General features: G+C 34.9%; 1 long non-coding RNA gene across 1 annotated transcript; it reads left to right on the top strand.

Annotated features, from left to right (window-relative positions):
* The first annotated feature begins 9,530 nt into the window (after positions 1-9,530).
* On the top strand, positions 9,531-21,791 carry LOC141417403 (uncharacterized). The gene is made up of 3 exons (XR_012441946.1): positions 9,531-9,624; positions 17,447-17,598; positions 21,347-21,791. It is a non-coding gene; the product is annotated as an uncharacterized lncRNA (long non-coding RNA).
* The last annotated feature ends 1,347 nt before the right edge of the window (positions 21,792-23,138 follow it).

The raw sequence follows: 23,138 nt of genomic DNA, 5'->3' as shown, positions 1-23,138 counted from the left end.
GTGACCCTTTCCTTTCTGTACACCTTGTGGACTGTTTTGTGGAAGTGGAGGGTAGTAAGAATAGGTGCATATGTACATACTCTAGCACAGTCCCAAGCTTGGAAGGCAGGAGATCCTCTGGGCTATTTTCAGGGCCATGGTAATATGTGAGCAGTGCAGCGCTAATTGTCTTTAGGAGCCTCCTGCTGGTGCTTCTTCTAATGGTGCATGGCCTCTACCGTGCAGGAGGTGGCTATGTGCTCTGGGGAATGAACTGTCTTCTATTGAACAATCCTCTCACTAGGCGAATTTACATGCTATAACAATTGATAGACACTGAGTTCCTCATAATTATTTTCCAGATATTTCACAACTTGGTTATTGATTTTTCTCTTTGAAGAGAAAAGATTTTAGATGTCATTGATGTACCAGCATTCTAATTGCTAGTCTCTATTTTTTAAAAATAATACACTTGTAAATCATATATCATTTCGCATCATACTTTGTTGGAATGTACTGAGATTTTCCTAGTGATCTAATATAGTCTTTAAAAAAATGATGCAAGTGCTCTTGAAATAAAAGTTGTAGAACTTAATTAGCAGCTATATCCAATAGAAATCATTCAACTTAATGATTTTTATTCAGCAAATGCCTGTTGGTTTCTTAGAGTGTTAAAAACTCTCAATATGCCTTTCAAACAGAGTTTATATAGGGAGACCGAAGGTTAATAAATTTTTCAAAACACATTTTAAAAATGTTGATTTATGCAAAAAAATTACGTTGGGTGCTTCGCTTACACCCCATACAAAAAATAACACATGATTGATCAAAGACCTAAATGAAGATATAAAATGATAAACAAAATTCTTAGAAAAATAAGGGGAAGGTATAATTACATAGGATTTGAAATGTTTTCTTGGCTGTGACATAAAAAAGCATAAAACAAAAGAAAAATAGGTAGAATTTCATCAAAGTCTATAAGAAAAAAATATGCATCAAAAGACACTATCAAAATATTGGAAAGATACTACCCAAATGGGAGAAAATTTTTGCTAATCCTCTGTTTTGGGAGATCAAGAATGTAAAGAAACTCCTTCAGTTCCAGAAGATCATCACCAATGGCAAAAAGCAAAACCAACCCATCTTAAAAATGAGAAGAGGATAACAAAATGAGAAAAGGAATGAATAGGCATTTTCCAGTGAAGATAACAAATGACCAATAAGCACTTAAAAATTGAGGCTCAATATGAAACTACAATACTGTTTCATTGCTGGTGCTACTGCTACATTTGGGGTTTACTTGAAAAGTAAAAGCAAGTGATTAGCCAGGAACTCCAGCAATTTCTCTTCTAGGCATGTTACCAAAAGTACTGAAAGCATAGAGCCTGGAGCATTATTTTTAGGCCTTTAAAAGTGATGAAGTTCTGATACATGTCACAATATGGATGGACCCTAACACTATGTACATAGGGAAGATAATTCAAGCACAAAGGGATACATTGTGTTTTTTGTGCTTCTTTTTGAAATTTATTTTACTTTATCATTTTTACACTTCCTTACATGTGTATACATTATTTGGGCCATCTCCCCACAACCACTTCCAGGAAGAACCTGTTCAACCCTCTTGTTCTCCAATTTTGTTGAAGAAAACATAACAGATAATAAGAAAAGCTTAGTGTTTTTGCTAGTTTCAGATAAAAATAGCTGTACAGAGAGATTAGTAACATTGCATCCATGCACATGTGTATTACAACCCACATTGGCTCATCTCTATCAGATCTCTTCATGATTTCCTGGTTCCCTTTCCATAGTAGTCTCTGCCAGTTTAAGATTACTTTATTTGCTCCTCAACAGTGAGCACATCAACCACATTCAAGTTTTAGGTTCCCTTCCCTTTCCCTATTCCTCCCGTGTGTAATCTCCCCTTAGTGTGTGACCCATGTCTAATAATATTTACTGCATATGTTTTAGATCTATATTAGGCCTATGAGGGAGAACATGTAATTTTTGGCCTTCTGAGCATGACTACACTTAAGATGATGTTCTCTAGTTCCATCCATTTAATTGAGAATGACAAAATTACATTCTTCTTTGTGGCTGCATAAAATTCCACAGTGTATAAATACCACATTTTCTTATTCCATTCATCAGTAGTGGGGCACCTTGGCTGTTTCCTTAGCTTGGCTATTGTGAATAGTGCTGCAATAAACATGGGTGTGCAGGTGCCTCTGGAGTAATCTTAGTTGCATTCCTTTGTGTATATCCCTAGGAGTGGTATTGCTGGATCCTGTGGCATATCTATATTTAGTTTTTTAAGGAGCCTCCATATTGTTTTCCATAGTGGCTATACTAGCTTACATTCCCACCAGCAGTGTATGAGGGTTCCTTTTTCTCCACAGCCTCACCAACATTTGTTGTTGGTGGTGTTTTTGATGATGGCTATTCTAACAGGGGTGAGGTGGAATCTTAGTGTGGTTTTGATTCGCATTTCTTTTATGGCCAGGGATAGTGAGCATTTTTTTCATGCATTTATGGCCATTTGGAATTCTTCCTTTGAATAAATTCTGTTTAGTTCAGTTGCCCATTTCTTTATTAGATCATTGATTTTGGGGGAGCTTAGTTTTTTGAGCTCCCTGTATAGCTAGCAAAGATTTTCTCCCATTCGGAGTGTGATCTGTTCAATGTAAAGACCATTTCTTTTGTTGTACAGAAACTTTTTAATTTCATGTAATCCCATTTGTCCCATTTCTTCTTAGTTGTTGGGCTTCTGGAGTTCTACTGAGGAAGTCCTTGCCTATACCTATTGCTTCCAGAGTATTTCTGCTCTTTCCTGTACTAACGTCAAGGTTTTGGGTCAGATATTAAGGTCCTTAATCCACTTTGAGTTGATACTTGTACAGGATGACAAGCATGGATCTAGTTTCACGTTTCTGTAGGCAGATAGCCACCTTTCCCAGCAACAGTTGTTAGAGAAGCTGTCTTTTCTCCATTATTTTGTTTTTGGCATCTTTGTTAAAAATAAGGTGGACATAGCTGCATGGATTCATATCCAGGTCTTCTACCATGTTCCACTGGTCTTCATATCTGTTTTTGTGCCAGTACCATGCTGTTTTTATTGCTATGGCTCTGTAGTATAGTTTGAAGTCAGATATTATGATACCTCCAGCATTGTTCTTTTTGCTCAGTTTTGCAGTGGCTATTCTCAGTCTTTTGTGTTTCCAAATGAACTTTCAGGTAGGTTTTTGAATCTCTGTGATGAATGTCATTGGAATTTTTATGGGAATTGCATTAAACATGTAAACTGCTTTTGGTAGTATAGCCATTTTTACTATGTTGATTCTACCAATCCATAAGCACGGGAGATCATTCCACCTTCTGTAGTCTTCCTCAATCACTTTCTTCAGAGGTTTGTAGTTCTCCTTGTAGAGGTCATTTACATTCTTTGTTATGTTTATTCCTAGGTATTTGATTTTTTTTTGAGGCTATTGTAAATGGAATTATTTCCATATATTTTTTCTCAGTTTGTTCATTACTGGTGTATAGAAAAGCTAATAATTTTTGTAAGTTGATTTTGTATCCTGCTACATTGCTGAAGCTGTTTGTGTTGTCTAGAAGTTTTTGAGTGGAGTTTTTTGGGTCTTTGAGGTATAGAATCATGCTTTCTGAAAATAGGGATAGTTTGACTTTTTCTTTACCTACTTGTATTCCTTTTATTTCTTCTTCTTGCCTTAATGCTCTGGTTAGGAATTCCAGGACTATGTTGAATGGGAGTGGGGAGAATGGGCTCCCTTGTCTTATTCCTGACTTTAGGGGAAGTGGTTTCAGTTTTCCCCCATTAAATATGATGTTGACTATAGGTTTGTCGTAAATAACCTTTATAAGTTGAGGTACATTCTTTCTATTCCTGGTTTTCTTAGAGCTTTTGTCATGAAGTGCTGGTCAATGTTATCAAAGGCTTTTCTGCATCTATTGAGATGATTGTGTGGTTTTTATCTTTGCTTCTACTAATGTGCTGTATTACATTTATTGATTTGCCTATGTTGAACCATCCCTGCAGCCCTGTGATGCAGCCAACTTGGTTATGGTGAATGATCTTTTCTGATATATTGCTGGAGTCAGTTTGCCATTATTTTATTGAGGAGTTTTACATCAATGCTCATTAAAGAGACTGGCCTTGTGTGGTTTGACTTATATTGGTACCTGATGTGAGTGAATTCATGGAGTTAGAAAGGAGAACAGAGTATGCAGGGACTAGGGAGAGGGAGGATAGGAAGTTGTTCCTTGCGTAGGAGAAACTAATTGGGAAGATGAAGTGTTCTGAGGCTGGATGTCAGTGTGGTTGTGCACTGTTGCAGGTGTGTTTGATATGTTAGTATGGGTTCTTTAGAGAGACAGAACCAATGGAAGATGATAGATAGATAGATTAGATAGATAAATAGTTGGATAGATTATTAGGGGATTTGGCTCACATGAGTATTGAGGATGAGAAGTACCATGACTGGCAAGCTGTTGACTCAGGGATGCAGTAGTGTAGATGAGTCCTAGTCCAAAGTTGGAGAACAAAAAGGGCTACTGTTGAGACTAAAAGCCAGAGAGCCTGGAGCTCTCCAATGATAGGAAAGAGAGTATCTGAGCTCTAAGGGAGAGAAGAGACCAGTTCCTTTTCCCTCTGTTTTTGTTCTACTAAGGTCCCCAGCCAAGTAGCTGGTACACTCCCACACTGAAGGTGAATCTTTTCCACTTAAGCCTAAACCAATTTCCTGTGGAAACACCCTCACAGACACACTCCAAAACTGTGCTTTATCTGTTCTTTGGGTATTTCTGAATCTGCTCAAATACCTAACCCCTAAAACTAATCATCATTATTGTTGCCACTGAATTGTCTATTCAAAAATGTACATATAAATGTGTGTTTTACCAGAATTAATACAACAGAAAAGAATAAATCATGTTAACATTCAGACTATGATTCACAGAGTTACAAATCCATTCAGATACACCAAGCACAGTCACAGAGAACTGGAGCAGTGGTGGCCCTCATAGCATCTTCATGCAAACATCTGGTTATTAGGAACAAATTATCAACATTCACCTTGCATGTGTATCATTTTTAATTGTTTATATTATTTAGCTCTGCATGCTTTCCCCTTTCTTTATTTGATATACCATAGACTGGAGTCATATTTTAAAATGTATTTTTCAATTTGTGGAAATTATTTTTCTTCACATAGATGAGGCTCTTGTTATTTTCTTCAATAAGATAGAGTGAACTGTCATTTCATCTTTTGGTTAGGAATTTTCTCTATTTTTAATGTAAAGTTTTATATTTGGCTGTCACAAAGAGCATCTTGATGGAGTTTTTTTTTAAAGTCCTACTTGATTTTTCTTTTTTTTATTTTTTGGTACTGGGTTTGAACTCAGGGCCTTGTGTTCCCTATGCAAGCATTTTACAACTTGAGCCATAATACCAAACCCTAACTCAATTTTTTTAAGCACAGGTTGTTACACTTTTTTAATCTTTATTAATATAGTAGCACTTATAGTTGATGTAAATTCTTCATTTTATTTAAACCTTGTTTCTTTTTCAGTTTTTAAATATTTGTTTCTTTATTTTTCCTTCTTTTGTAATACAGGTTTGGATTTAGTTTCTTTCTTTACATATTTTCTTTTAAAATTTCCTCATTTTTGCCTATTGATTTGGACGTCTTTGGAAATCCTTTTTGTAGTTATATATTTAAGTTTTATATTCTTTATTCATTACATTAAAAATAAGCCAGTATCTATTGACAAAGAAATTAACTTGTTGTTTCTTTCAAATCATGCTGACTATCCTATCTTCTGGACTGTCTTCAGGACAGTCAGTGTCAACAGTTTATTGTCCAATTAATAAAAACTAGGAAAGCTTAGAAAACAGTCCTGAATCTTCATACACTGAGAACTCAGGGCATGACCTTCTACTGCTAGTGAGGACATGGAGGCCTGGACTGGTGCCTAAAAATGCCTGAGGCCAAACTGGTGTTGTTTCTGAGGTTCTGTTTTTTCCTAATTACACTTTTTAAGCATATCTACTCCTGAATATTTTAACCTTTAACATTTCATCTCTTTAGTAGAAAAGAAATATTTTGGCTCCTAAATTTGTTTTAAAATTTGTAATGAGGGTTTGATATATAAGGTGAGATTTCAATTTATTTAATGACCTTTTTGTACATTTTATGATTTTCTTTTTTTTGATATTTTAGGTCACATTTATTGTGTTTGAGGCAGGAATACCAATCATTTGAATTTAGGACTTTCTTCCAGCCCTTTTACCTATATTTGTGCTCCTCTTCCTAAGTTTGATTGTTTATTTGTTCGTGTGGGGTTTGGTTTGCTTGTTCTTTGCCTATGGGAAGCCCAAAGGTAATTATGTTGTCATGTCTTTCATATCTGCAGGAACTAGAGTACTGAGATTATGCTGAAAAGGTTCAGTGAATGGTTCACATGAGCCCAGTGAAAGATAGCTAAAAATTTCGATAATTTACTCATATCAGATAAGCCAGTTTTATCTTTAGTCTTACCTGCTAGTGATTATTCTGTTATTTTAATTTCTTTTTTAATTATGTCATTTATATATATATATATTTTAAGTTTCTCTTTTTCATACGTTCATGAATTTCCCCTAAAATTTCTACAATACGTCTATGAGTCTGTTTTCATGTTACTCAATTTCACATTCATGGGCTTGTAATTTGACTTACATTTTATTAATAAATGACATTTTTAATATTCTGTTTAAAATTATTCCCTATGCTCTTTTTCTAATTTTTTTTTCTTTTTTATTGGTGTATTATCTCTCCTTTAAGTGGTTTCTTCTCTGACTTGCTGGTGGACACTTGTAATGTTATATCTGATGAAATAAGTCCTTATGAATTAATTCTTCATTAGTCATAAGTTAGGCTGAGTCTTATACCTGTTTTTAATCTATAGAAAGCACAAGTAAATGTTAAATAGATTTTCTTCAGCTCCTTTTGCTAATAATTGACTCTTGTCAATTCAGTTTTATCAAAGAAGCAATAATCCAGAGCAGAAAAGAACTCCAGGACATTTGAAGTTTCTTTCAACAATTTTGCTCTAATTTATTGCATTTTGCAATATATTCTTCATGTCTCAGGATACCTCAGGTTAGCATGCAGCCTTAACATTTCACACCTGTGTGCAAAGTTAAAGGTCAGTGCTTTTAGTCATCAAATACAGGTGTATTTGTATATATTGAACTGTCTGTGGCCAATGACTACAGCCGAATTAACAGCAGATGTTCTCTCTTGCTTCTTTTTTCCATTGAGAGTGCAAAGTTAAAGGCCAGTGCTTTAGGTAATCAAATACAGGTGTATTTGTATATATTGAACTGTCTGTGGCCAATGACTACAGCCGAATTAACAGCAGATGTTCTCTCTTGCTTCTTTTTTCCATTGAGAGTGCTTCTGGGGGTGGGAAAAGCAAAGTACTATTTCAGGGGTGTAAACTATTGGAGTATGTCAATAGTTGAAGTCTACCTGTCATCACCACCACTATCTGACATTCTCTAGTGCATGTCTAGATCCCTGTTGATATTCTCCAGTTCCTGTGTTCCATCTTGCTTTGAGTCATTCAGGTCAAGTAGCTAACCTTGAAAGAAACTTTCACACCATTTAGTGTAAGGAGAAATCATAACACCCTTCCTTATTTCGGTGCAAAAATAACACTATCCAGTAAATTATTTATAATGTGCATTTGTGGTTATGCCCTTTAATGAAAGATGTATATCTTTTTGGATTCATGGTGCTGTAATAAAACACATGAGAATGGATAATTTTTACACAACAGAAATTTACTGCTCATGTTTCTGAAAGCTGATAAGTATAAAATGAAGGCACAGCAGATCTGGTGTCTCCTGATGATTCTGTACTTCACAACTAGCTCTTTGTTGCTGAATTCTTACCTGACAAAAAAAAGTGAATGCTATATTTTCATGAGGCAGAATGGTGAAAGGGCCAAACTTTACCCCTCAAGTCCTTTTACGAGGGGCATTCATCTGTCATACAGACCTAATCACTTTTTTTAAATACTCCACTCTTAACTCTGTAGCATTGGAGATTAAATTTCAACATGATTTTTAGAGGAAATGAAACATTTAAGCCACAGCAAGGTATTATTGTTTTGTGATTTATAGGTGAGGATGAAAATGATTCATTCACGATCTTTCCAGGAAGTGTTCAATTTCTAGGAAATGTTTGCCAATAACAGCATGCAAGTAGTTGTGTAGAAATACATCCTTGAACATGTTTTTTTCTCTACAATTCACACCATTGTTGTCACTCATGCTTTAATCCTCCTAATCTTATTCATCTTTTATTGACTATCAAGATGTGGTATACAGAAATACAAATGAACAACCTTCACATCAAATTTTACCTTTTACAAATGTTTTCTGCTGATGGTGTCACACTCTAGAAAGAACCTCAGGTCATCTCTCTGACTCTATGGAGTATATCATACCTACACACAGAGAAAATTGGTTCAAGCTGATCTACTCTAATTCTGAGGAAGTACAACACCAGGCAGCCAAGGCATTGGCGAAATATGGATCAGAGTTAGAGTGAGAAATGCATAAAGCTCAATCTGTCCCATATCCTGGGTAACCTGTGCAATGGCTGAGTCTCAGTCTGATGGCAAGTGGTAGGTAACATCTTTGTATTGGCTGAATGACTGAGATTAATGAAAGCTACTCTTAAAGGCTTCTCTGGGACAATTTTGTAAAAAAAAGAATTCAGTGAGATGTTTGACTACATGGGAAAGTTTAAAAATCATTTATTAAATTTTTATCTTATTTTTAATGACTTACTTTAATGACTTGCTTAAATCTATATTTCTCCCTCTATTGTTTCTTGAAAATCCTCCTTTTCAAGAATTGTTTCTCACTACTTTCATAGAATAAAAGAAAAGCAAGTAAGAGATCCAAACTTCATGCCTGAAATTCCAAATGGAAGACAAACAAGGGATATAAGTAAACAGAATGCTCACAAAAGAAGTTCTTTTTTAAGCATCTTGCTTTTTCCCTTGGAGAGTACCTCTTTTTAAAAATTAGAGCATAAATCTATGACTGCAGAAGCAGCATCCCGGGGAAGACTCTATCCTGTTCACTGACTGATGCTTTGGCAGCTGCAGGGAGCCTAGAGAATGCTGCTTCTTTGTCTGAAATAAGCCTTCCAGGAGCATGACTCTGAACAGCAAAACTCTTTACTTATTGTTGAAATCTCATTTCAATGGTTTCTTTAGAGAATTTTTCCTGTACCCTTCAAACCAGGTAAGGAAAAGAGACTTACTGCCTTTGCCAGCAAACTGTTATTGTAATACTTGCCACAAATTGTTATTTAAAAACGCATTTAGAAATTCTTCATGTCTGTTGTTCATGCTGAAATATAATCACCCTGAGAAAGAAACCTATTATCATTTTTTGTGATTTTTCTTACCACAGTTGAGTGCAGTGCTCCCCCAAAATAATTTTAACTAATTTTACATACCACAGGGATATTTTAAGAATTGGGAGAAAATTCATCTCTCACTCAGAGTTCTCACAAGTGGAGTCTGTCATTTATCCAGTCTCTCTTCAGAAGAGCTTATTTTCAGGTATGTGCATCAGGGAAACATTTACCAACAATGAATCCATAATAATTTTCACCCAATCTTCTGTTTGCACTTGGGAGAATATAAAAAGGTGAACCAGCGTGTGAATAAAATGAGGAGATAATGATTTTTTCCCCCAAAATTCATTTCTCAGCAGTGAATGAATAGCATTAAAGTTGATTGATAATGATAAAAGCTCTGAAAATTAATTACTGAGATCCATGGTATCATGACTTTTGTCTGTATCAAAGGTTGTTAACTATAGGTCTCCAAGAGAAAAGGAAAACCTCTCCATGTTATTTTCTCATTGCCCTGGGGAAAGAGACATAAACCCAGGGGAAATGTAATCTTGCCCTATCAACTGGCTATGTCCTGAAGGTTCAGATAATTCATCAAGAAAAACACAAAGTTCAAAGGGCACTTAAGGATCAAGCTTAGAAATGGGATACTGACATACTAGTGCTTCTGAAGTCCAACACTAAATCTTGCTCTAGGATAACATCAATGTTTAAATAGTTTAACTTCTGATTATGAGGCAGGCTAATGTAGGAACAAGAGACATGAGGACCAAAACAACTCAGAGGCACAAGCTAAAACTGAAAATATGCTGAAGTGACTAAATTAAACCTTGTCTAAAATAAAGCAGACACACACATTCTTTTTCTCACCTCTCCATAACTGTTATTCCCCAGTTTCTCATTAAGTAGAATATATAATAAAGATAATCACTCTGACCTTGTTGATAAGTAAGTTGCACCTAAACTCAAAAATGTTCATCATAGCAACTATTTTGATCAAATGATTGTCTATAAAACTTAAAAAATGGATACACATGTCACAAGAACCTTGGATTAGTAAGATCACCTTATATTTAGTATCTCCTAGTTTGGATGATAACATCATAACCTTGAAAGAATAAAATGGTTGAATATTGCAAGGTGACTAACATACAAATACATTTATCTTAAGTAAAATTACAGCAAGGCCCCCTAACTTATTTCAGTTTGTATAAATAGTCCTGAAGGAAGAGCTACAAATTACATCTGTTCACCCACACTCTAAGCTCTTGGAAGTGTATTCCCCTTTTCTTGCTTCTCACTGTGTTGTGTTACCTATCTAATAATACATTTGCCTGCTCTGTACTTCATGAATCACTTCAAAATTCTTTTCATTGATAGACTCAAGGGCCTAGAACCAGGAGCCAGGATAATATGTCAAGAATCTTTCTCTCATTAAGATCCTCCTTAACTCTCTGTCTAGTTACAATCTGATTAGACTACTTGTGCTAAGGAATTAGTTAAAGTATGTTCCCTGAGATAATCAAAATAGTCAAATGATGTCAAACAAGTTAATCAGAAAAGGCTCAAGTCAATTTATGGGAAAAGGCTCTCTTCATAGATAAATCAATAGACAGATGGGTAGATAGAGAAATGATAGATGGAAAGATAGTAGATAGATGACAGCTGGAGATGATAGATTAGATAGATAACAGATAGATAGATAGACAGATACAGATAATAGATGATTGGTAGATAGAGGTAGATAAATAGATGATAGATAGATAGATAGATAGATAGATAGATAGATGATAGATAGAGGATAGATAGATAGATAAATATGGGCAGATTAAATAGAGCTTTAAGTTTACATTGACTTATTTTAACCAAAATGAGAATGTGATTTTTTTTGAGGCCCTTAATGAACTTCAATTATCACCTGAGCAAACAGAACCTTCATGTCATAGTCTGATTTTGGATATTTCTTATGGAAATATGGATGCTCTTAATAAAACTAACCAAAGGGCTCATCACAACTGCTGTGGTCACTTTGCCCTGTACAGTAGTTGCAAAATGCAAATATTGAAATATGAAACTGGATATTGAAAATGTCTATCAGAAACCTCACTTAGTCCACTAGAATTCTTATAGCTACAAAACCAGTGGCTACAGGATGAGCCAGAAGAGACCAGCAATCACTTCTCTCTGACCACACCCTCGAAGACCCGCCTCAGAACCTGACAGAATGCAAACCACAATGTAAAGGCCACTTGACTTTTATTGCTAAATGCTTTTTACAATAGCTATTTGAGAAGAAAAAATGTTATGCATGTATAGTTCCATTATTCCTTCAAGTTTTCTATGTGATTTAAGCTAAAGATAGCTTTTTTCTAACTTTGGTTCTGATGGATAGCACTAAATTACTGTTCAGAAATGAATACTATTACTACTGCTCTTTTTTATTTCACTGAATATTTTTGATAAAAAGCATTTTGGGGAAGCGAAAAAAAATCTACAATAAATACAGCTACCAGGCTGAGAGATAGCAGTGGTTGCTGTCTTGGAAGGATTTTCTTACAGGGATTTTTGGAAGAACGACCATCTCTGCCACCTTTTGGTTTTCTTTACCAGTTGTGGAGACAATTGGGCCTAAATTGTAATCTCATCTGCTCCTACAAGCCCTTTCACCTCCTTTTATGCATTTTAAATTCTTGTGATTCTGGGGAGAGCTATTAAGAAAATTAATTTGTGAGCTCACTAAGTCTGGAGTTTGTTTCATTTACATTTTACCATCACTGGTAATAGCATAGGGTGTTAAAGGGCTGTTGATTGAACAATTTCTACATTCAGCCACCTTTCTAGAGTCTCATGACACAAAATGAGATCTAGGCTCTGGATAGTATATTATGAAGAGAATATAAATAGCAGAAATAATAGAGTAAATAACTTACATACTATATTTGAAGAATATAAATGCCATGGAAATGAGACATACAAGAGAAGAGGAGAGCAGAGGAGAGAAATGAAACTCAACATCAAACATTTAGGTCAGGCCTCACAGATTGATGACCTTTGATTACAAAGCTCAAGATGGTGCAGGAGAAAGCCATGATGACACTTTTTGAAAGAGCTGTCCTGGTGGAAGGACCACCTGGTACAGATAGCATTGAGGAGGAGGGCTCCTGGCATATGCCCCAGCTAGTCGGGAAGAGAATGCAGTCATGAGGACAGAGCTGCATGAGAAGGCTACGTAGTGGGAGGCCCTGACGTGGCTTGCCATTGATAGGTGAGGGCAATGTTTCAAGTAGAGGTATGAGGTCACGATACGAATTCTACAGTCAGTAACTATTTCTTTAGCACAAGCTTGATATTGGGGAGAGAAGGGAAAAAGATCTAGATCAGGGAAGCAGAGGAATAACCATGGTTATATCTCATCTCATTACAAACACAAGTCCATGACAGTAAGTGCATAGGAGAGGTAAAGTAACTACATAATCACAGGTGCTTCTGAAATTCCAAAAGACAGTCATTTTTACCAGTGAATAACCTAAGTTTACTAAGGTCATCATTTTACTGTTAAACATTACTTTTTAAAACTAGTTTGCTAATTCAGACTATACATCCTTTCTTCTATTTATTGTATATTACATTATTAAAGAGTCAAGATGAAATGAAGAACTTGCTTTAATGGAAATAAGAAAATAATAGTTTATTCTGAGACAAATATGAGCAACCATGTCTTGGGAACATGGATTCAAGATACCATGAATAGCATGTTCCACATGGAAAAGGTTACATGACCTTCTATATATACAGAGCAAAGAAAGTCATAAAATAATACATTTAATAAGTACATTGGTGGGGGTATCAGGTAAGCCCTCCAGAGCAAAACAAGGCAGTCTTTTGTGTAGGCTTCATATGTTACCTTGTAGCTTTCTTTTCTCTAGGGTAAAGACTGCTTTAGGTTAGGATGCATTTCAAGAAGCTTACCTAAGATTCACAAGGATGTTAAGTTGTTAGGTCACATGCAAAAGTTAAAGTGTGTGAATATTAAAGGGCTAAGACAGTCCAAGATAATTTGACTCTTGACTTACAACATTCCATGTCTCCGTGATCCTGACATTCTCAGCCAAGGTCAAGAAATCTGCAGAAACACCACCACCAACAGATGTTGGTGAGGATGCGGGGAAAAAGGAACCCTCTTACACTGTTGGTGGGAATGTAGACTAGTACAACCACTCTGGAAAAAAATTTGGAGGCTACTTAAAAAGCTAGACATCAATCTACCATTTGATCCAGCAACACCACTCTTGGGGATATACCCAAAAGACTGTGACACAGGTTACTCCAGAGGCACCTGCACACCCATGTTTATTGCTGCACTATTCACAATAGCCAAGTTATGGAAACAGCCAAGATGCCCCACCACTGACGAATGGATTAAGAAAATGTGGTATCTATACACAATGGAATTTTATGCAGCCATGAAGAAGAATGAAATGTTATCATTTGCTGGTAAATGGATGGAATTGGAGAACATCATTCTGAGTGAGGTTAGCCTGGCCCAAAAGACCAAAAATCGTATGTTCTCCCTCATATGTGGACATTAAATCAAGGGCAAACACAACAAGAGGATTGGACTTTGAGCACATGATAAAAGCGAGAGCACACAAGGAAGGGGTGAGGGTAGGTAAGACACCTAAAAAACTAGCTAGCATTTGTTGCCCTTAATGCAGAGAAACTAAAGCAGATACCTTAAAGCAACTGAGGCCAATAGGAAAAGGGGACCAGGAACTAGAGAAAAGGTTAGATCAAAAAGAATTAACATAGAAAGTAACACACACGCACAGGAAATTAATGTGAGTCAACTCCCTGTATAGCTATCCTTATCTCAACCAGCAAAAACCCTTGTTCCTTCCTATTATTGCTTATACTCTCTCTACAACAAAATTAGAGATAAGGGCAAAATAGCTCTGCTGGGTATTGACGGGGGGGAGAGGGAGGGGGCAGAGTGGGTGGTAAGGGAGGGGATGGGGGCAGGGGGGAGAAATGAACCAAGCCTTGTATGCACATATGAATAATAAAAGAAAAAGGAAAAAAAAAAAGAAATCTGCAGAATGTTTAATGTAGATGTGGCTTCTTCAGAGAGCTTCAGTTATACAAAACCATAAATATGTACTGTGTGACTATTTGCTTGGAAAAGTTAATCTAACATGTGGTGTATTCTTTTTCAAACTAATTAGAAATACATATGCTGAGCTTAAGGCAATAAAGAGGAAGTAAGAAAATTGATGTACTCAGATACACTGAAAACTGTATTTTTCTTCAATTTTTAAAAAATTTTGCTAGCATATAATAGTGTACAGGGGTTACATTGTTATATTTACATATATGTTTGCTATGTAGCTTAGATTTACCCCCTTCATTGTTTTCTTTCTTCCCCTTTCTCCCCCTTATTCCAACAATTTCAATAGGTTTCATTCTTCTATTGTCATATATAGATACAAAACTTATTCACCATATTCACCCTTTCTTTATGCCCATCCCTCCACCACTGGTGCCCATCCCCCCACCCTGAAAAAGACCTATTTTTCCCTCCTGCCTTCATTTTTAATAAACGTATATTTATAGTCCAAGGGGTGTTCACCTTGGTACTTCAGGCCTGTAAATATCATGTTTTATTCAAATTACCCCCCTGTCCTTGTTACTTACTCTTTATTGCCACATTCCAATAATATTCAACAGTTTATAATAAAGTGCATTATACTATATACATATACAGATGGGCAACTTGAATATTTTTCATTCTCTAACATTTTCTTTCCCTCTACTGCCTCCTGGAATCCCCTCAGACAGACTCACCAATATAGTTTTGTTTTCCCTCTCACTATATAAACATATAAAATATTTTTAAAAAGACAAATAATAACTATATATTTTGTGACAAGACCTTTGCTCTTTTTTTGAATTTTATTTTTTATTATCATATTATTGTTGTATTGGGGGGTATATGATAACATTTACAAAAGTTCCTACAATACATCATAGTTGAATTCACCCCAATTGCTAACGTGTCATTGCGTTGCATAAAATGGGGAACTAACTATTAAATCTAAAAGCATTTTTTTAAATAAAATGCTACCAGCAGTGTACTTTGGTCAGCATACATCAGTGAATGGAGGATTCAACAGAAACTAGAGCTGCTGCGGATCCCAAGATAAATCACAACTGTAGGTCTCTCTGGGGATGTGAGTGCTGCTCTTGCCATAAGACACTGTGCATGTGGTCTGTGGTACAAAGACATACTCCTGATAACCACGCCCATTCTGTCAGGAATGTGTCTCAGAGACCTCAGAAGTGCATGGTAGTGGGGAGCTGGAACCATTAGAGATCAAAGGGTGCAGCACATTCGATCTTAAAAGGTGAAAATTCACCTTTTAAGAAAATTCTCGCCAGCAGTAAGCAATGAGTCCTTTCAATGCAGAGCAGACATCCTTGTTTCTGAAAAGAGCTGAGTGCTTGAAATTCTCTTTGAGCAGAATGTTTGAAATCATGCAAACTGGAGTGGTAAATAAGGCAAAATCATTCACCACACGTAGAAAAATCGGCAGAAGCTTTCAAACACACAAGTTATGAAACGACACAGCTGGGATTCTTTGAAAGCTGTGTGTCAAGTTAGTACTCAGAGCACTGAAGATGTGGTTTTCTTCCAGCTACATTTCTCTAAAAAGGAGTTGAAAAGAACTGACTGGCTACCTTCATAATTCTGGCTGTTCAAGCCGAAATTTCTCTACTTCAGTTGAAACTTTTGCCTTTGATATCACTCAACATTGCAATAAAGACACTGCCATTTAACCAAATTATTTAAATTGTTGGGACCTTTCTGTGAAATGCAGTGGTGGGAAACACAGCAAAATAACAGGGAGAGAAAAAAAAACATGATTTCAGGCCAAACAACCTGAATTATACTACTATTCCACAAGTTTCTAGGTAAGAGAAATATATGTCTACAATTTAAAACTGGGAGATATGTATATCTATATATCTATATCTATCTATCTATCCATCTATCTATCTATCTACCTATCTATATATATATATACTACATATGCAATAGAAATTTTTGAAAGAGTAGGAAAATTTCTTCTTAAAAAGTATTTTCTCACACACATTAGGTTGACTAAAACAATTAAAGGTAGAAAATAACAAAATTTGGTTAGGGTATGGACAAATGTAGAACATTGTGCCTTGATGGTAAGAACGTAAAATGTTTTTTGGATCCTCAAAATAATTAGAAATACAATTGTTATATGGTTGAGTTCACATTTGAGTATAACCTTAATGAATGAAAGCTAAGTCTCAAAGATTTATTTGTTCACTGGTGTTCCTAACAGCTATTTGTAATAACTAAAAAGTGAAAACCAGTCTAGTGAGACAGAAGAATGGACAAACCAATTTAGGTGGGTATAAACAGTGGGAGATTATTTAGAAAGATATTCTAATACTTGCTGCCATACAGATAAAACTCAGGGACTTACACTTAGTGAAAGAGTCAGCCCCAAAACATATGATATGGTTTCACTTATACAAGATAATCAAATAGTCAAATCCATAGTGACATAAAATGGAATGATGGCTTCCAGGGAATTGGGGAATGGAGGAATGAGTAGTAATTGTGCATAGATTTTCATTCTGGGATCATGAATGTTCTGGAGTTAGATATTAGTGATGATTACAGAACAATATGAATAAATGTACATATATTTGAAAAGAATTTTAAATGTAAAAATGATTTTATATGTAAAAACAATTTTACATATTTAATTGCTTATTTTAAATTCTTTTAGTTCCCAGAATAAAAAATAAACTGAATAAATGAAGAACTAAATAAATGGAGAGAAATTTCATATTTAGGTTGTAAAAAGGATATTTCTTCACCTATTGCTCAATTTTGCCATTAACCTAAAATTGCTCTAAAAAATAAAAACAAAATTGGAAAATTGGCATAATTTCTACCATCATAGTTATTGTTGTGACTCATTCTCTAGAATCTCAATTTCTTTGCTGAAAACAAGAATCTGCACATTGTTGTTGTTGATGAATCAGAAAGAAATAAGAAAGTCTACAGACCCTGGATCACAAACCAATGAAAGGCCAAGACAAGTGGATGGAAGGAATAATGGATGGTCATAATCTTCAAGTAGGTTTTTGGGGAAAGATGGAGTTCAGGGAAAATGAGCACACTAGGGACATTTTTTTATCTGTGTGAAAGCTGAATATAATGTTTGACCTTGTGAATAATGGAGTTATAATATGTCTACTTAAGAAATATTTGTATGTGCTATACTAGATACATTAAATTTTACACTAGGTAGAGAATTAAGTAGAAGCATAATGAAAAAGTAGAAATTATACAACCCTTATTCTATTTCACCCAGACATGATGTTAAACCTAAAGGATTTTAAAAATGTAGTTGTTCATTTTTAAAGTTTTCTGTTTTTCAGAATACCTTAAATATGTGAAAAATAAACCTATTTATAAATAACATAATGTATAAATCTCATGAAAAAGAACTAGATGATCCCTGTATAAAATATAAAATCTTAAAAGCAAGAACTCAAACAAAAACACTTAAAAAGTCTACTAAAATGGCTAATTAATAACATGGCATGTTACTTCTGTAACTTGGCAGAATATAGACCACATTTAATGGTTTGAAACAGTGCATTTTTATCTCAGTTTTCTGAGTCAAAGGGGTCTGTGCACAGCTGGGTACTCTGCTCAGAGTTTTAACAGGGCTAAAAACAAGACAATGACCATGCCGTATGTCTTTCTGGAGCTGTCCTCTCATTCTTCCAAATGTCTTTCTATGTGCCTGGGTGACAGAGGGCCCTGACTTCTTATTGGACATCAGTTGGCAATTTTTGTGAATCCAGACCCTCTCCACACTCCTTGCTTTTGGCCTGTCCATAGACAGCTCATAACACCTTCTTCAGCAGCAGTGAAAACGACCCTCCTAGCTAAGACAGAATTTATATTTTAAAAGTGTAATGCTGTGTGTAATATATCTTTGCTATATCCATGGATTAGACACAAATTAAAGGTTCTGACTACATGTGATGGGAAGATTTTACTCACAGGGGACCATTGGGATTCAGCTTATGTGTCTGCTACACAAGGCAGATAAGCACAATAATAAGTGAAAAAAAAGCAGAATACAGCTTGCATATCTAAAATAATATCAATAATAAACTAATATTCACAAAAGTCAGTAAGATGAAATAAATCAACCAGCAGCTTTTCTGAAATGTTGATAATATCATTTTGAATTAATATTTAGTTAAGTTAGCAGTTCATGAGTTTTAGCTAAAATAAATAAACAACAAAAAAAGTCAGTTGCTCTAGTTCTCGTTAAGTATAACCAGGAAATTCAAATAGGTTTTCTTATTTTGCCCTCATGTTCTTAGAATAGCCTCTACTTCTTAACTTGAATTTTTTTATTGTAACGAAATCTTCACTTATCAAATACAAATGCAGTTTCAAAGGCATATTAGAGGCTGATTTGCATTATGTGTGTATGTCCAAACATTTCTGATGACCTGATCCTCCTCTTCCATTTGAAGTCACAAATAAAAGTAAGAGTAGTTTCCAAATACTTAAAAACCTATCTCTCAACACACTTTTAAAAACATAAATTATCATACAAGATATGAATATGAATTGATTTAGATAGTTTTCTCAGGAGACCAAAAAGAAAACAGGGGTCATGAGACAATACACTTACTTGAGAATCATATAAAAGAATTTGGAGAAAAAGTACTAGTTGAAATTAATACAAATAAGTTCAAGAAAAAAAAAAGAAACTGCACACAAATTACTTCTGTTATAAGAACACATTGTTTTACATGGAAGAACTTCTGTGATTTAAAATTAATGGTGTTTATTCTTGTTCCCTTTGAAGGTGAACACTTAAAACTGCCCCCAGTAAAGTATACATGTATAGTTGCAGGAGTAAAAGGTAGCAACATCACAATAGTCAGTCACAGGACCTGCGTTCTCTCTGATCCTTATCCCCACTGTCAATTGGCTAGTCCTTCCTCTCAAGCCTCTGTGTTGCACTGAGCAGGGGAGCTGTCTTCTGCATTCTCCAGAAAAAGTGCAGTCAAAAGCTAATAAATTGGGTGTATCTATTTGGACTGTAACATTGAGCATGGTTATTTCTGTTCATAATCACAGTTGGCACCTACAGTTTCCCACAAGATAAACATAATTTGCAAACCTAGAGATGAAGGTAAAGGGAAAATGTTACAAGGTCTTTAGATTCTAACATTATGAAGTCAAACAGACAAAGAACAGACAAACAAACCATAAAGTGGCCTTTTTATTTCAGGGTGGTTTTCCATCATGGAAAGACCTCACAATTTTCTGTGGATTCAAATGAGATATATCTCTGTGCTTTTCACACTATTTAGACTAAAGGAGGTTTTTTAGTGCTATTTTAATGCCAATCCATTACAACCGAATATTTTTGCAAGACACCATGACAACGTAAGTAAAATTATTAAAGAATTGTAAAAATCCTGCATTTATTGTTAGGTGCAACAGACAAAACTACTTAACAGCAATTCTATAAACTGTCCTTTTTACTCTAAATTCCCTTCCTCCCATGTACTAGCAACACAACTTTATGGATTTACACTTAAAAAGAGTGCACGGTGAAAAGCAATGATGCATTTAAGTTTCTTAAGATGATTGATAAACTTTCTGTGATAATTAACTTCTAGAGCTATTTCCATAATGCCCCTTAATGCAGACCAGTAAAGTAACATCAGCCTAATTTCAAAAAACACACATTCTAGGAAGAACTAAATGATTTTCCAAAGAAACAAATATTTATTGATATATATTTAATGCAAAACTAAAATTTAGAAAACATGAAAAAATGTTTTATTTCACATTAAGTAAGAAAAGTTGTCCACAAGTATTGTTTCTCTAAAATTAAAATTAAAAGGATCAATGATCAGGTAGATAAGTTTAAGGTAACATTTTCTCTAAAAAATCTTGCTTCAGCTATTTTAAATGGAATGTCAATGAATCAACAAAAGGAATCTCTAACATTCTTATAAAAGCTAAGCTACATAAATAGACATATTCCAAAACAGAGAGCTATTTTAACTTTCCAAAGAAGGAAGTGAGTACTTAAAGGAGAGAATATTGTTTTATTTTAATGAAAAATTGCTTGATTGTCTCTGACAATTTGAAAACTATTTGAAGAGCAGGAATTTTGCGTTATTAAATTTTAATTTTTCTAATGATATCTTCTAACTGGAATACAACATTGCAGTGAAATCCACATACAAATTAAATTATACCTCTAGATATTGTGGCTAAGTACCTTTGCTTTGTTGTGAACCACAAGATGAATTACTAGATTGAGTAAATCACAGATAACTTACACATTTTATATGTTTTATGCACTTATTGGAAAAAATCCAGTTAAATATTGGATGACATCTGCCAAAATAAGTATTATGTTTTAGATATATTTGACCTTGTGCTACTCTTCCTGCAATTAAAAACATTGCAAAGCTAATTGTCTATTGAGTCCACTTTTACAACATGAAAATCAAACCTTTGTGCTTAACACTGAAGAAAAGCCAACAGAAAGAGGGGTACTTTAAATTTACTCCAAACTGTGTTTAAACAATTAAAGCAAGTTTCACTTTACATATGAAGAAATTATAGAGTGCAATGTGTTATGTTAAATAATTAACTCATGAATTTTGAGACTATTAATCTTATTAAGAAAATACTTTTTAAAAATAAGACACAAGTCCTTCATCAAAATAAAAACATGTAGGGATTATCCAGATTTTCTATCGCTTCCTCTAAATTCATTTGTGTCGAGTTAAAATTTGAATGACAAGTGTTCATTTTGATCTTACAGATTCCTCAGTGAGAGAAAGTATGACTGTGACCTATAAAGGAATAGCCAAGCCTGAATCTTCTTGCTCCGTGTGGATAGATATGATCTCAACAGATATCCATCCAATTTATCAAGGATGAAGCTAGCATAAAATAACAGATATTTACTTGGGAGTGAAACTTGCAGGGTTTCTATGTAAAACCACACAATGGACAATGTTGAATGTTGAGCTAAGGGTGACCCTGTCCTTGGCTTATGAAGGCCACACCTGTGGGAGACGGAAGGACTTTGCCTGTCAAGACACATTTTCATAGAGGAGGAAATGTTAAATGAACTATTTAATTTTATTTTTAAATTTTTCATTATCTATGTTTTTGTGTACTTCTGGAATGAAAGCTGTTTATATTTGACAAGATGCCTTTTATTTCACTTATTATATGTGTATTCTATGAAATGATGAGTTATATGTAGCAAAAAGCATGTGAATTCTCCTTATACGTTAAAGTCCAGGAAATAAAAGTTCTCAGGTTATAATCAGCATCTAGTTTTTACTGTTTTAGATGCTAACTTCATATTGGGTTACACTTAGCAATTTGGCCCTGGGAAAGAGCAAATGGCATCAGAACCTCTGAATAATTATTTCTGTTTTTGAAAAGACATCACCTGGAGTTCACTGAGCTTACCCTAGGCTCCCCAGAAAGCAGACTGAAGTGATACTGAGAAGCATATTCCCAAGGAGCAGGAGAGAGGGCTGGGAAGGAGGAGGTCCAATCCTGAAATGGATCATTAAGCTGGTCAGGCTAAGTGCACCTGAGATTTGATTCTACAGCCTCTTGGGAGGTCTCTCTGTAGGTACCATGAGAACTCATGGAGATGTGTGAAGAAAGGGAGGAAATTGTTTTCATAGTCCCGTCTTTACTGATCAAACATATTCCTTGTGGGGTAACTCCAGTTACAAACGCAGAGCTCCTAGCTACTGGACCAAGGGTACTAGAGTAAAACACAGAATAAGAGCCAGGTAAAGGAAGACAGTCTCACATGATCAAAGAAATCTTTTATGAAATTGAATAAAAGCAGGGCTGGCTGAGTGGCCTAAGCAGTAGAATGCCTGCCATGAGGTCCTGAGTTCAAACCCTAGTATCACCAAAAATTAAATAAATTGAATAAAAGCTATTCAGTATTAAAACTAATACCAAAAAATAACATAAAAGGTTACTACTAAAAGATAATCTTGTTAAAATTATGCTACAGTTATCTGTAACTATACTCTTCATATAAATGATTTTTCATTACTCTTTCAAAGAGAGGCATAATATACATGACACTAAATTTAAGTGCATATATATTTAATCTGAAATATTTTATGTGTTCATGAAGTCAACTTACAGAGGAGTTTGTGAGTTAGTATCTATCAGTTCTATACTAATTATTCAGTCAAATGAAGGCTATATTACTGAATGGAATCTGGAAATAATGTGTGGACAGCAGTAACATGAAAGTGGAAATATTTCATTAAAATATAATAGCTCAGGGAATTTAATTTCAAAGTGATGAGAAATAGTTCAAAAGTTAGCACTCCTGCATGTGTAATAAGTACATACCAAATAAATTAAAATCCGTAGCTTTTCTTGTATCCAACAGTCATTCCGAAAGCCAGGGAAACAGAGAAAGTGAGGGTCACATCGTGGGCTTCTTACCTGCTCTAACAGATGGAGTCCATTGGTAGAAAGAAGTAGCAATTCTGACAAATTTCTCTAGTCTGAGTGTGGCTCTCCTGAGTGTAAAACTCTTGAGGTTGCAATCTTAGAAGAAA

This window comes from Castor canadensis, chromosome 2, assembly GCF_047511655.1.
Source record: "Castor canadensis chromosome 2, mCasCan1.hap1v2, whole genome shotgun sequence".
In the NCBI taxonomy this organism is placed as follows: domain Eukaryota; kingdom Metazoa; phylum Chordata; class Mammalia; order Rodentia; family Castoridae; genus Castor; species Castor canadensis.
Note: the sequence above shows the minus strand (reverse complement) of the source record. Positions and strands in the feature narration are given on the sequence as shown.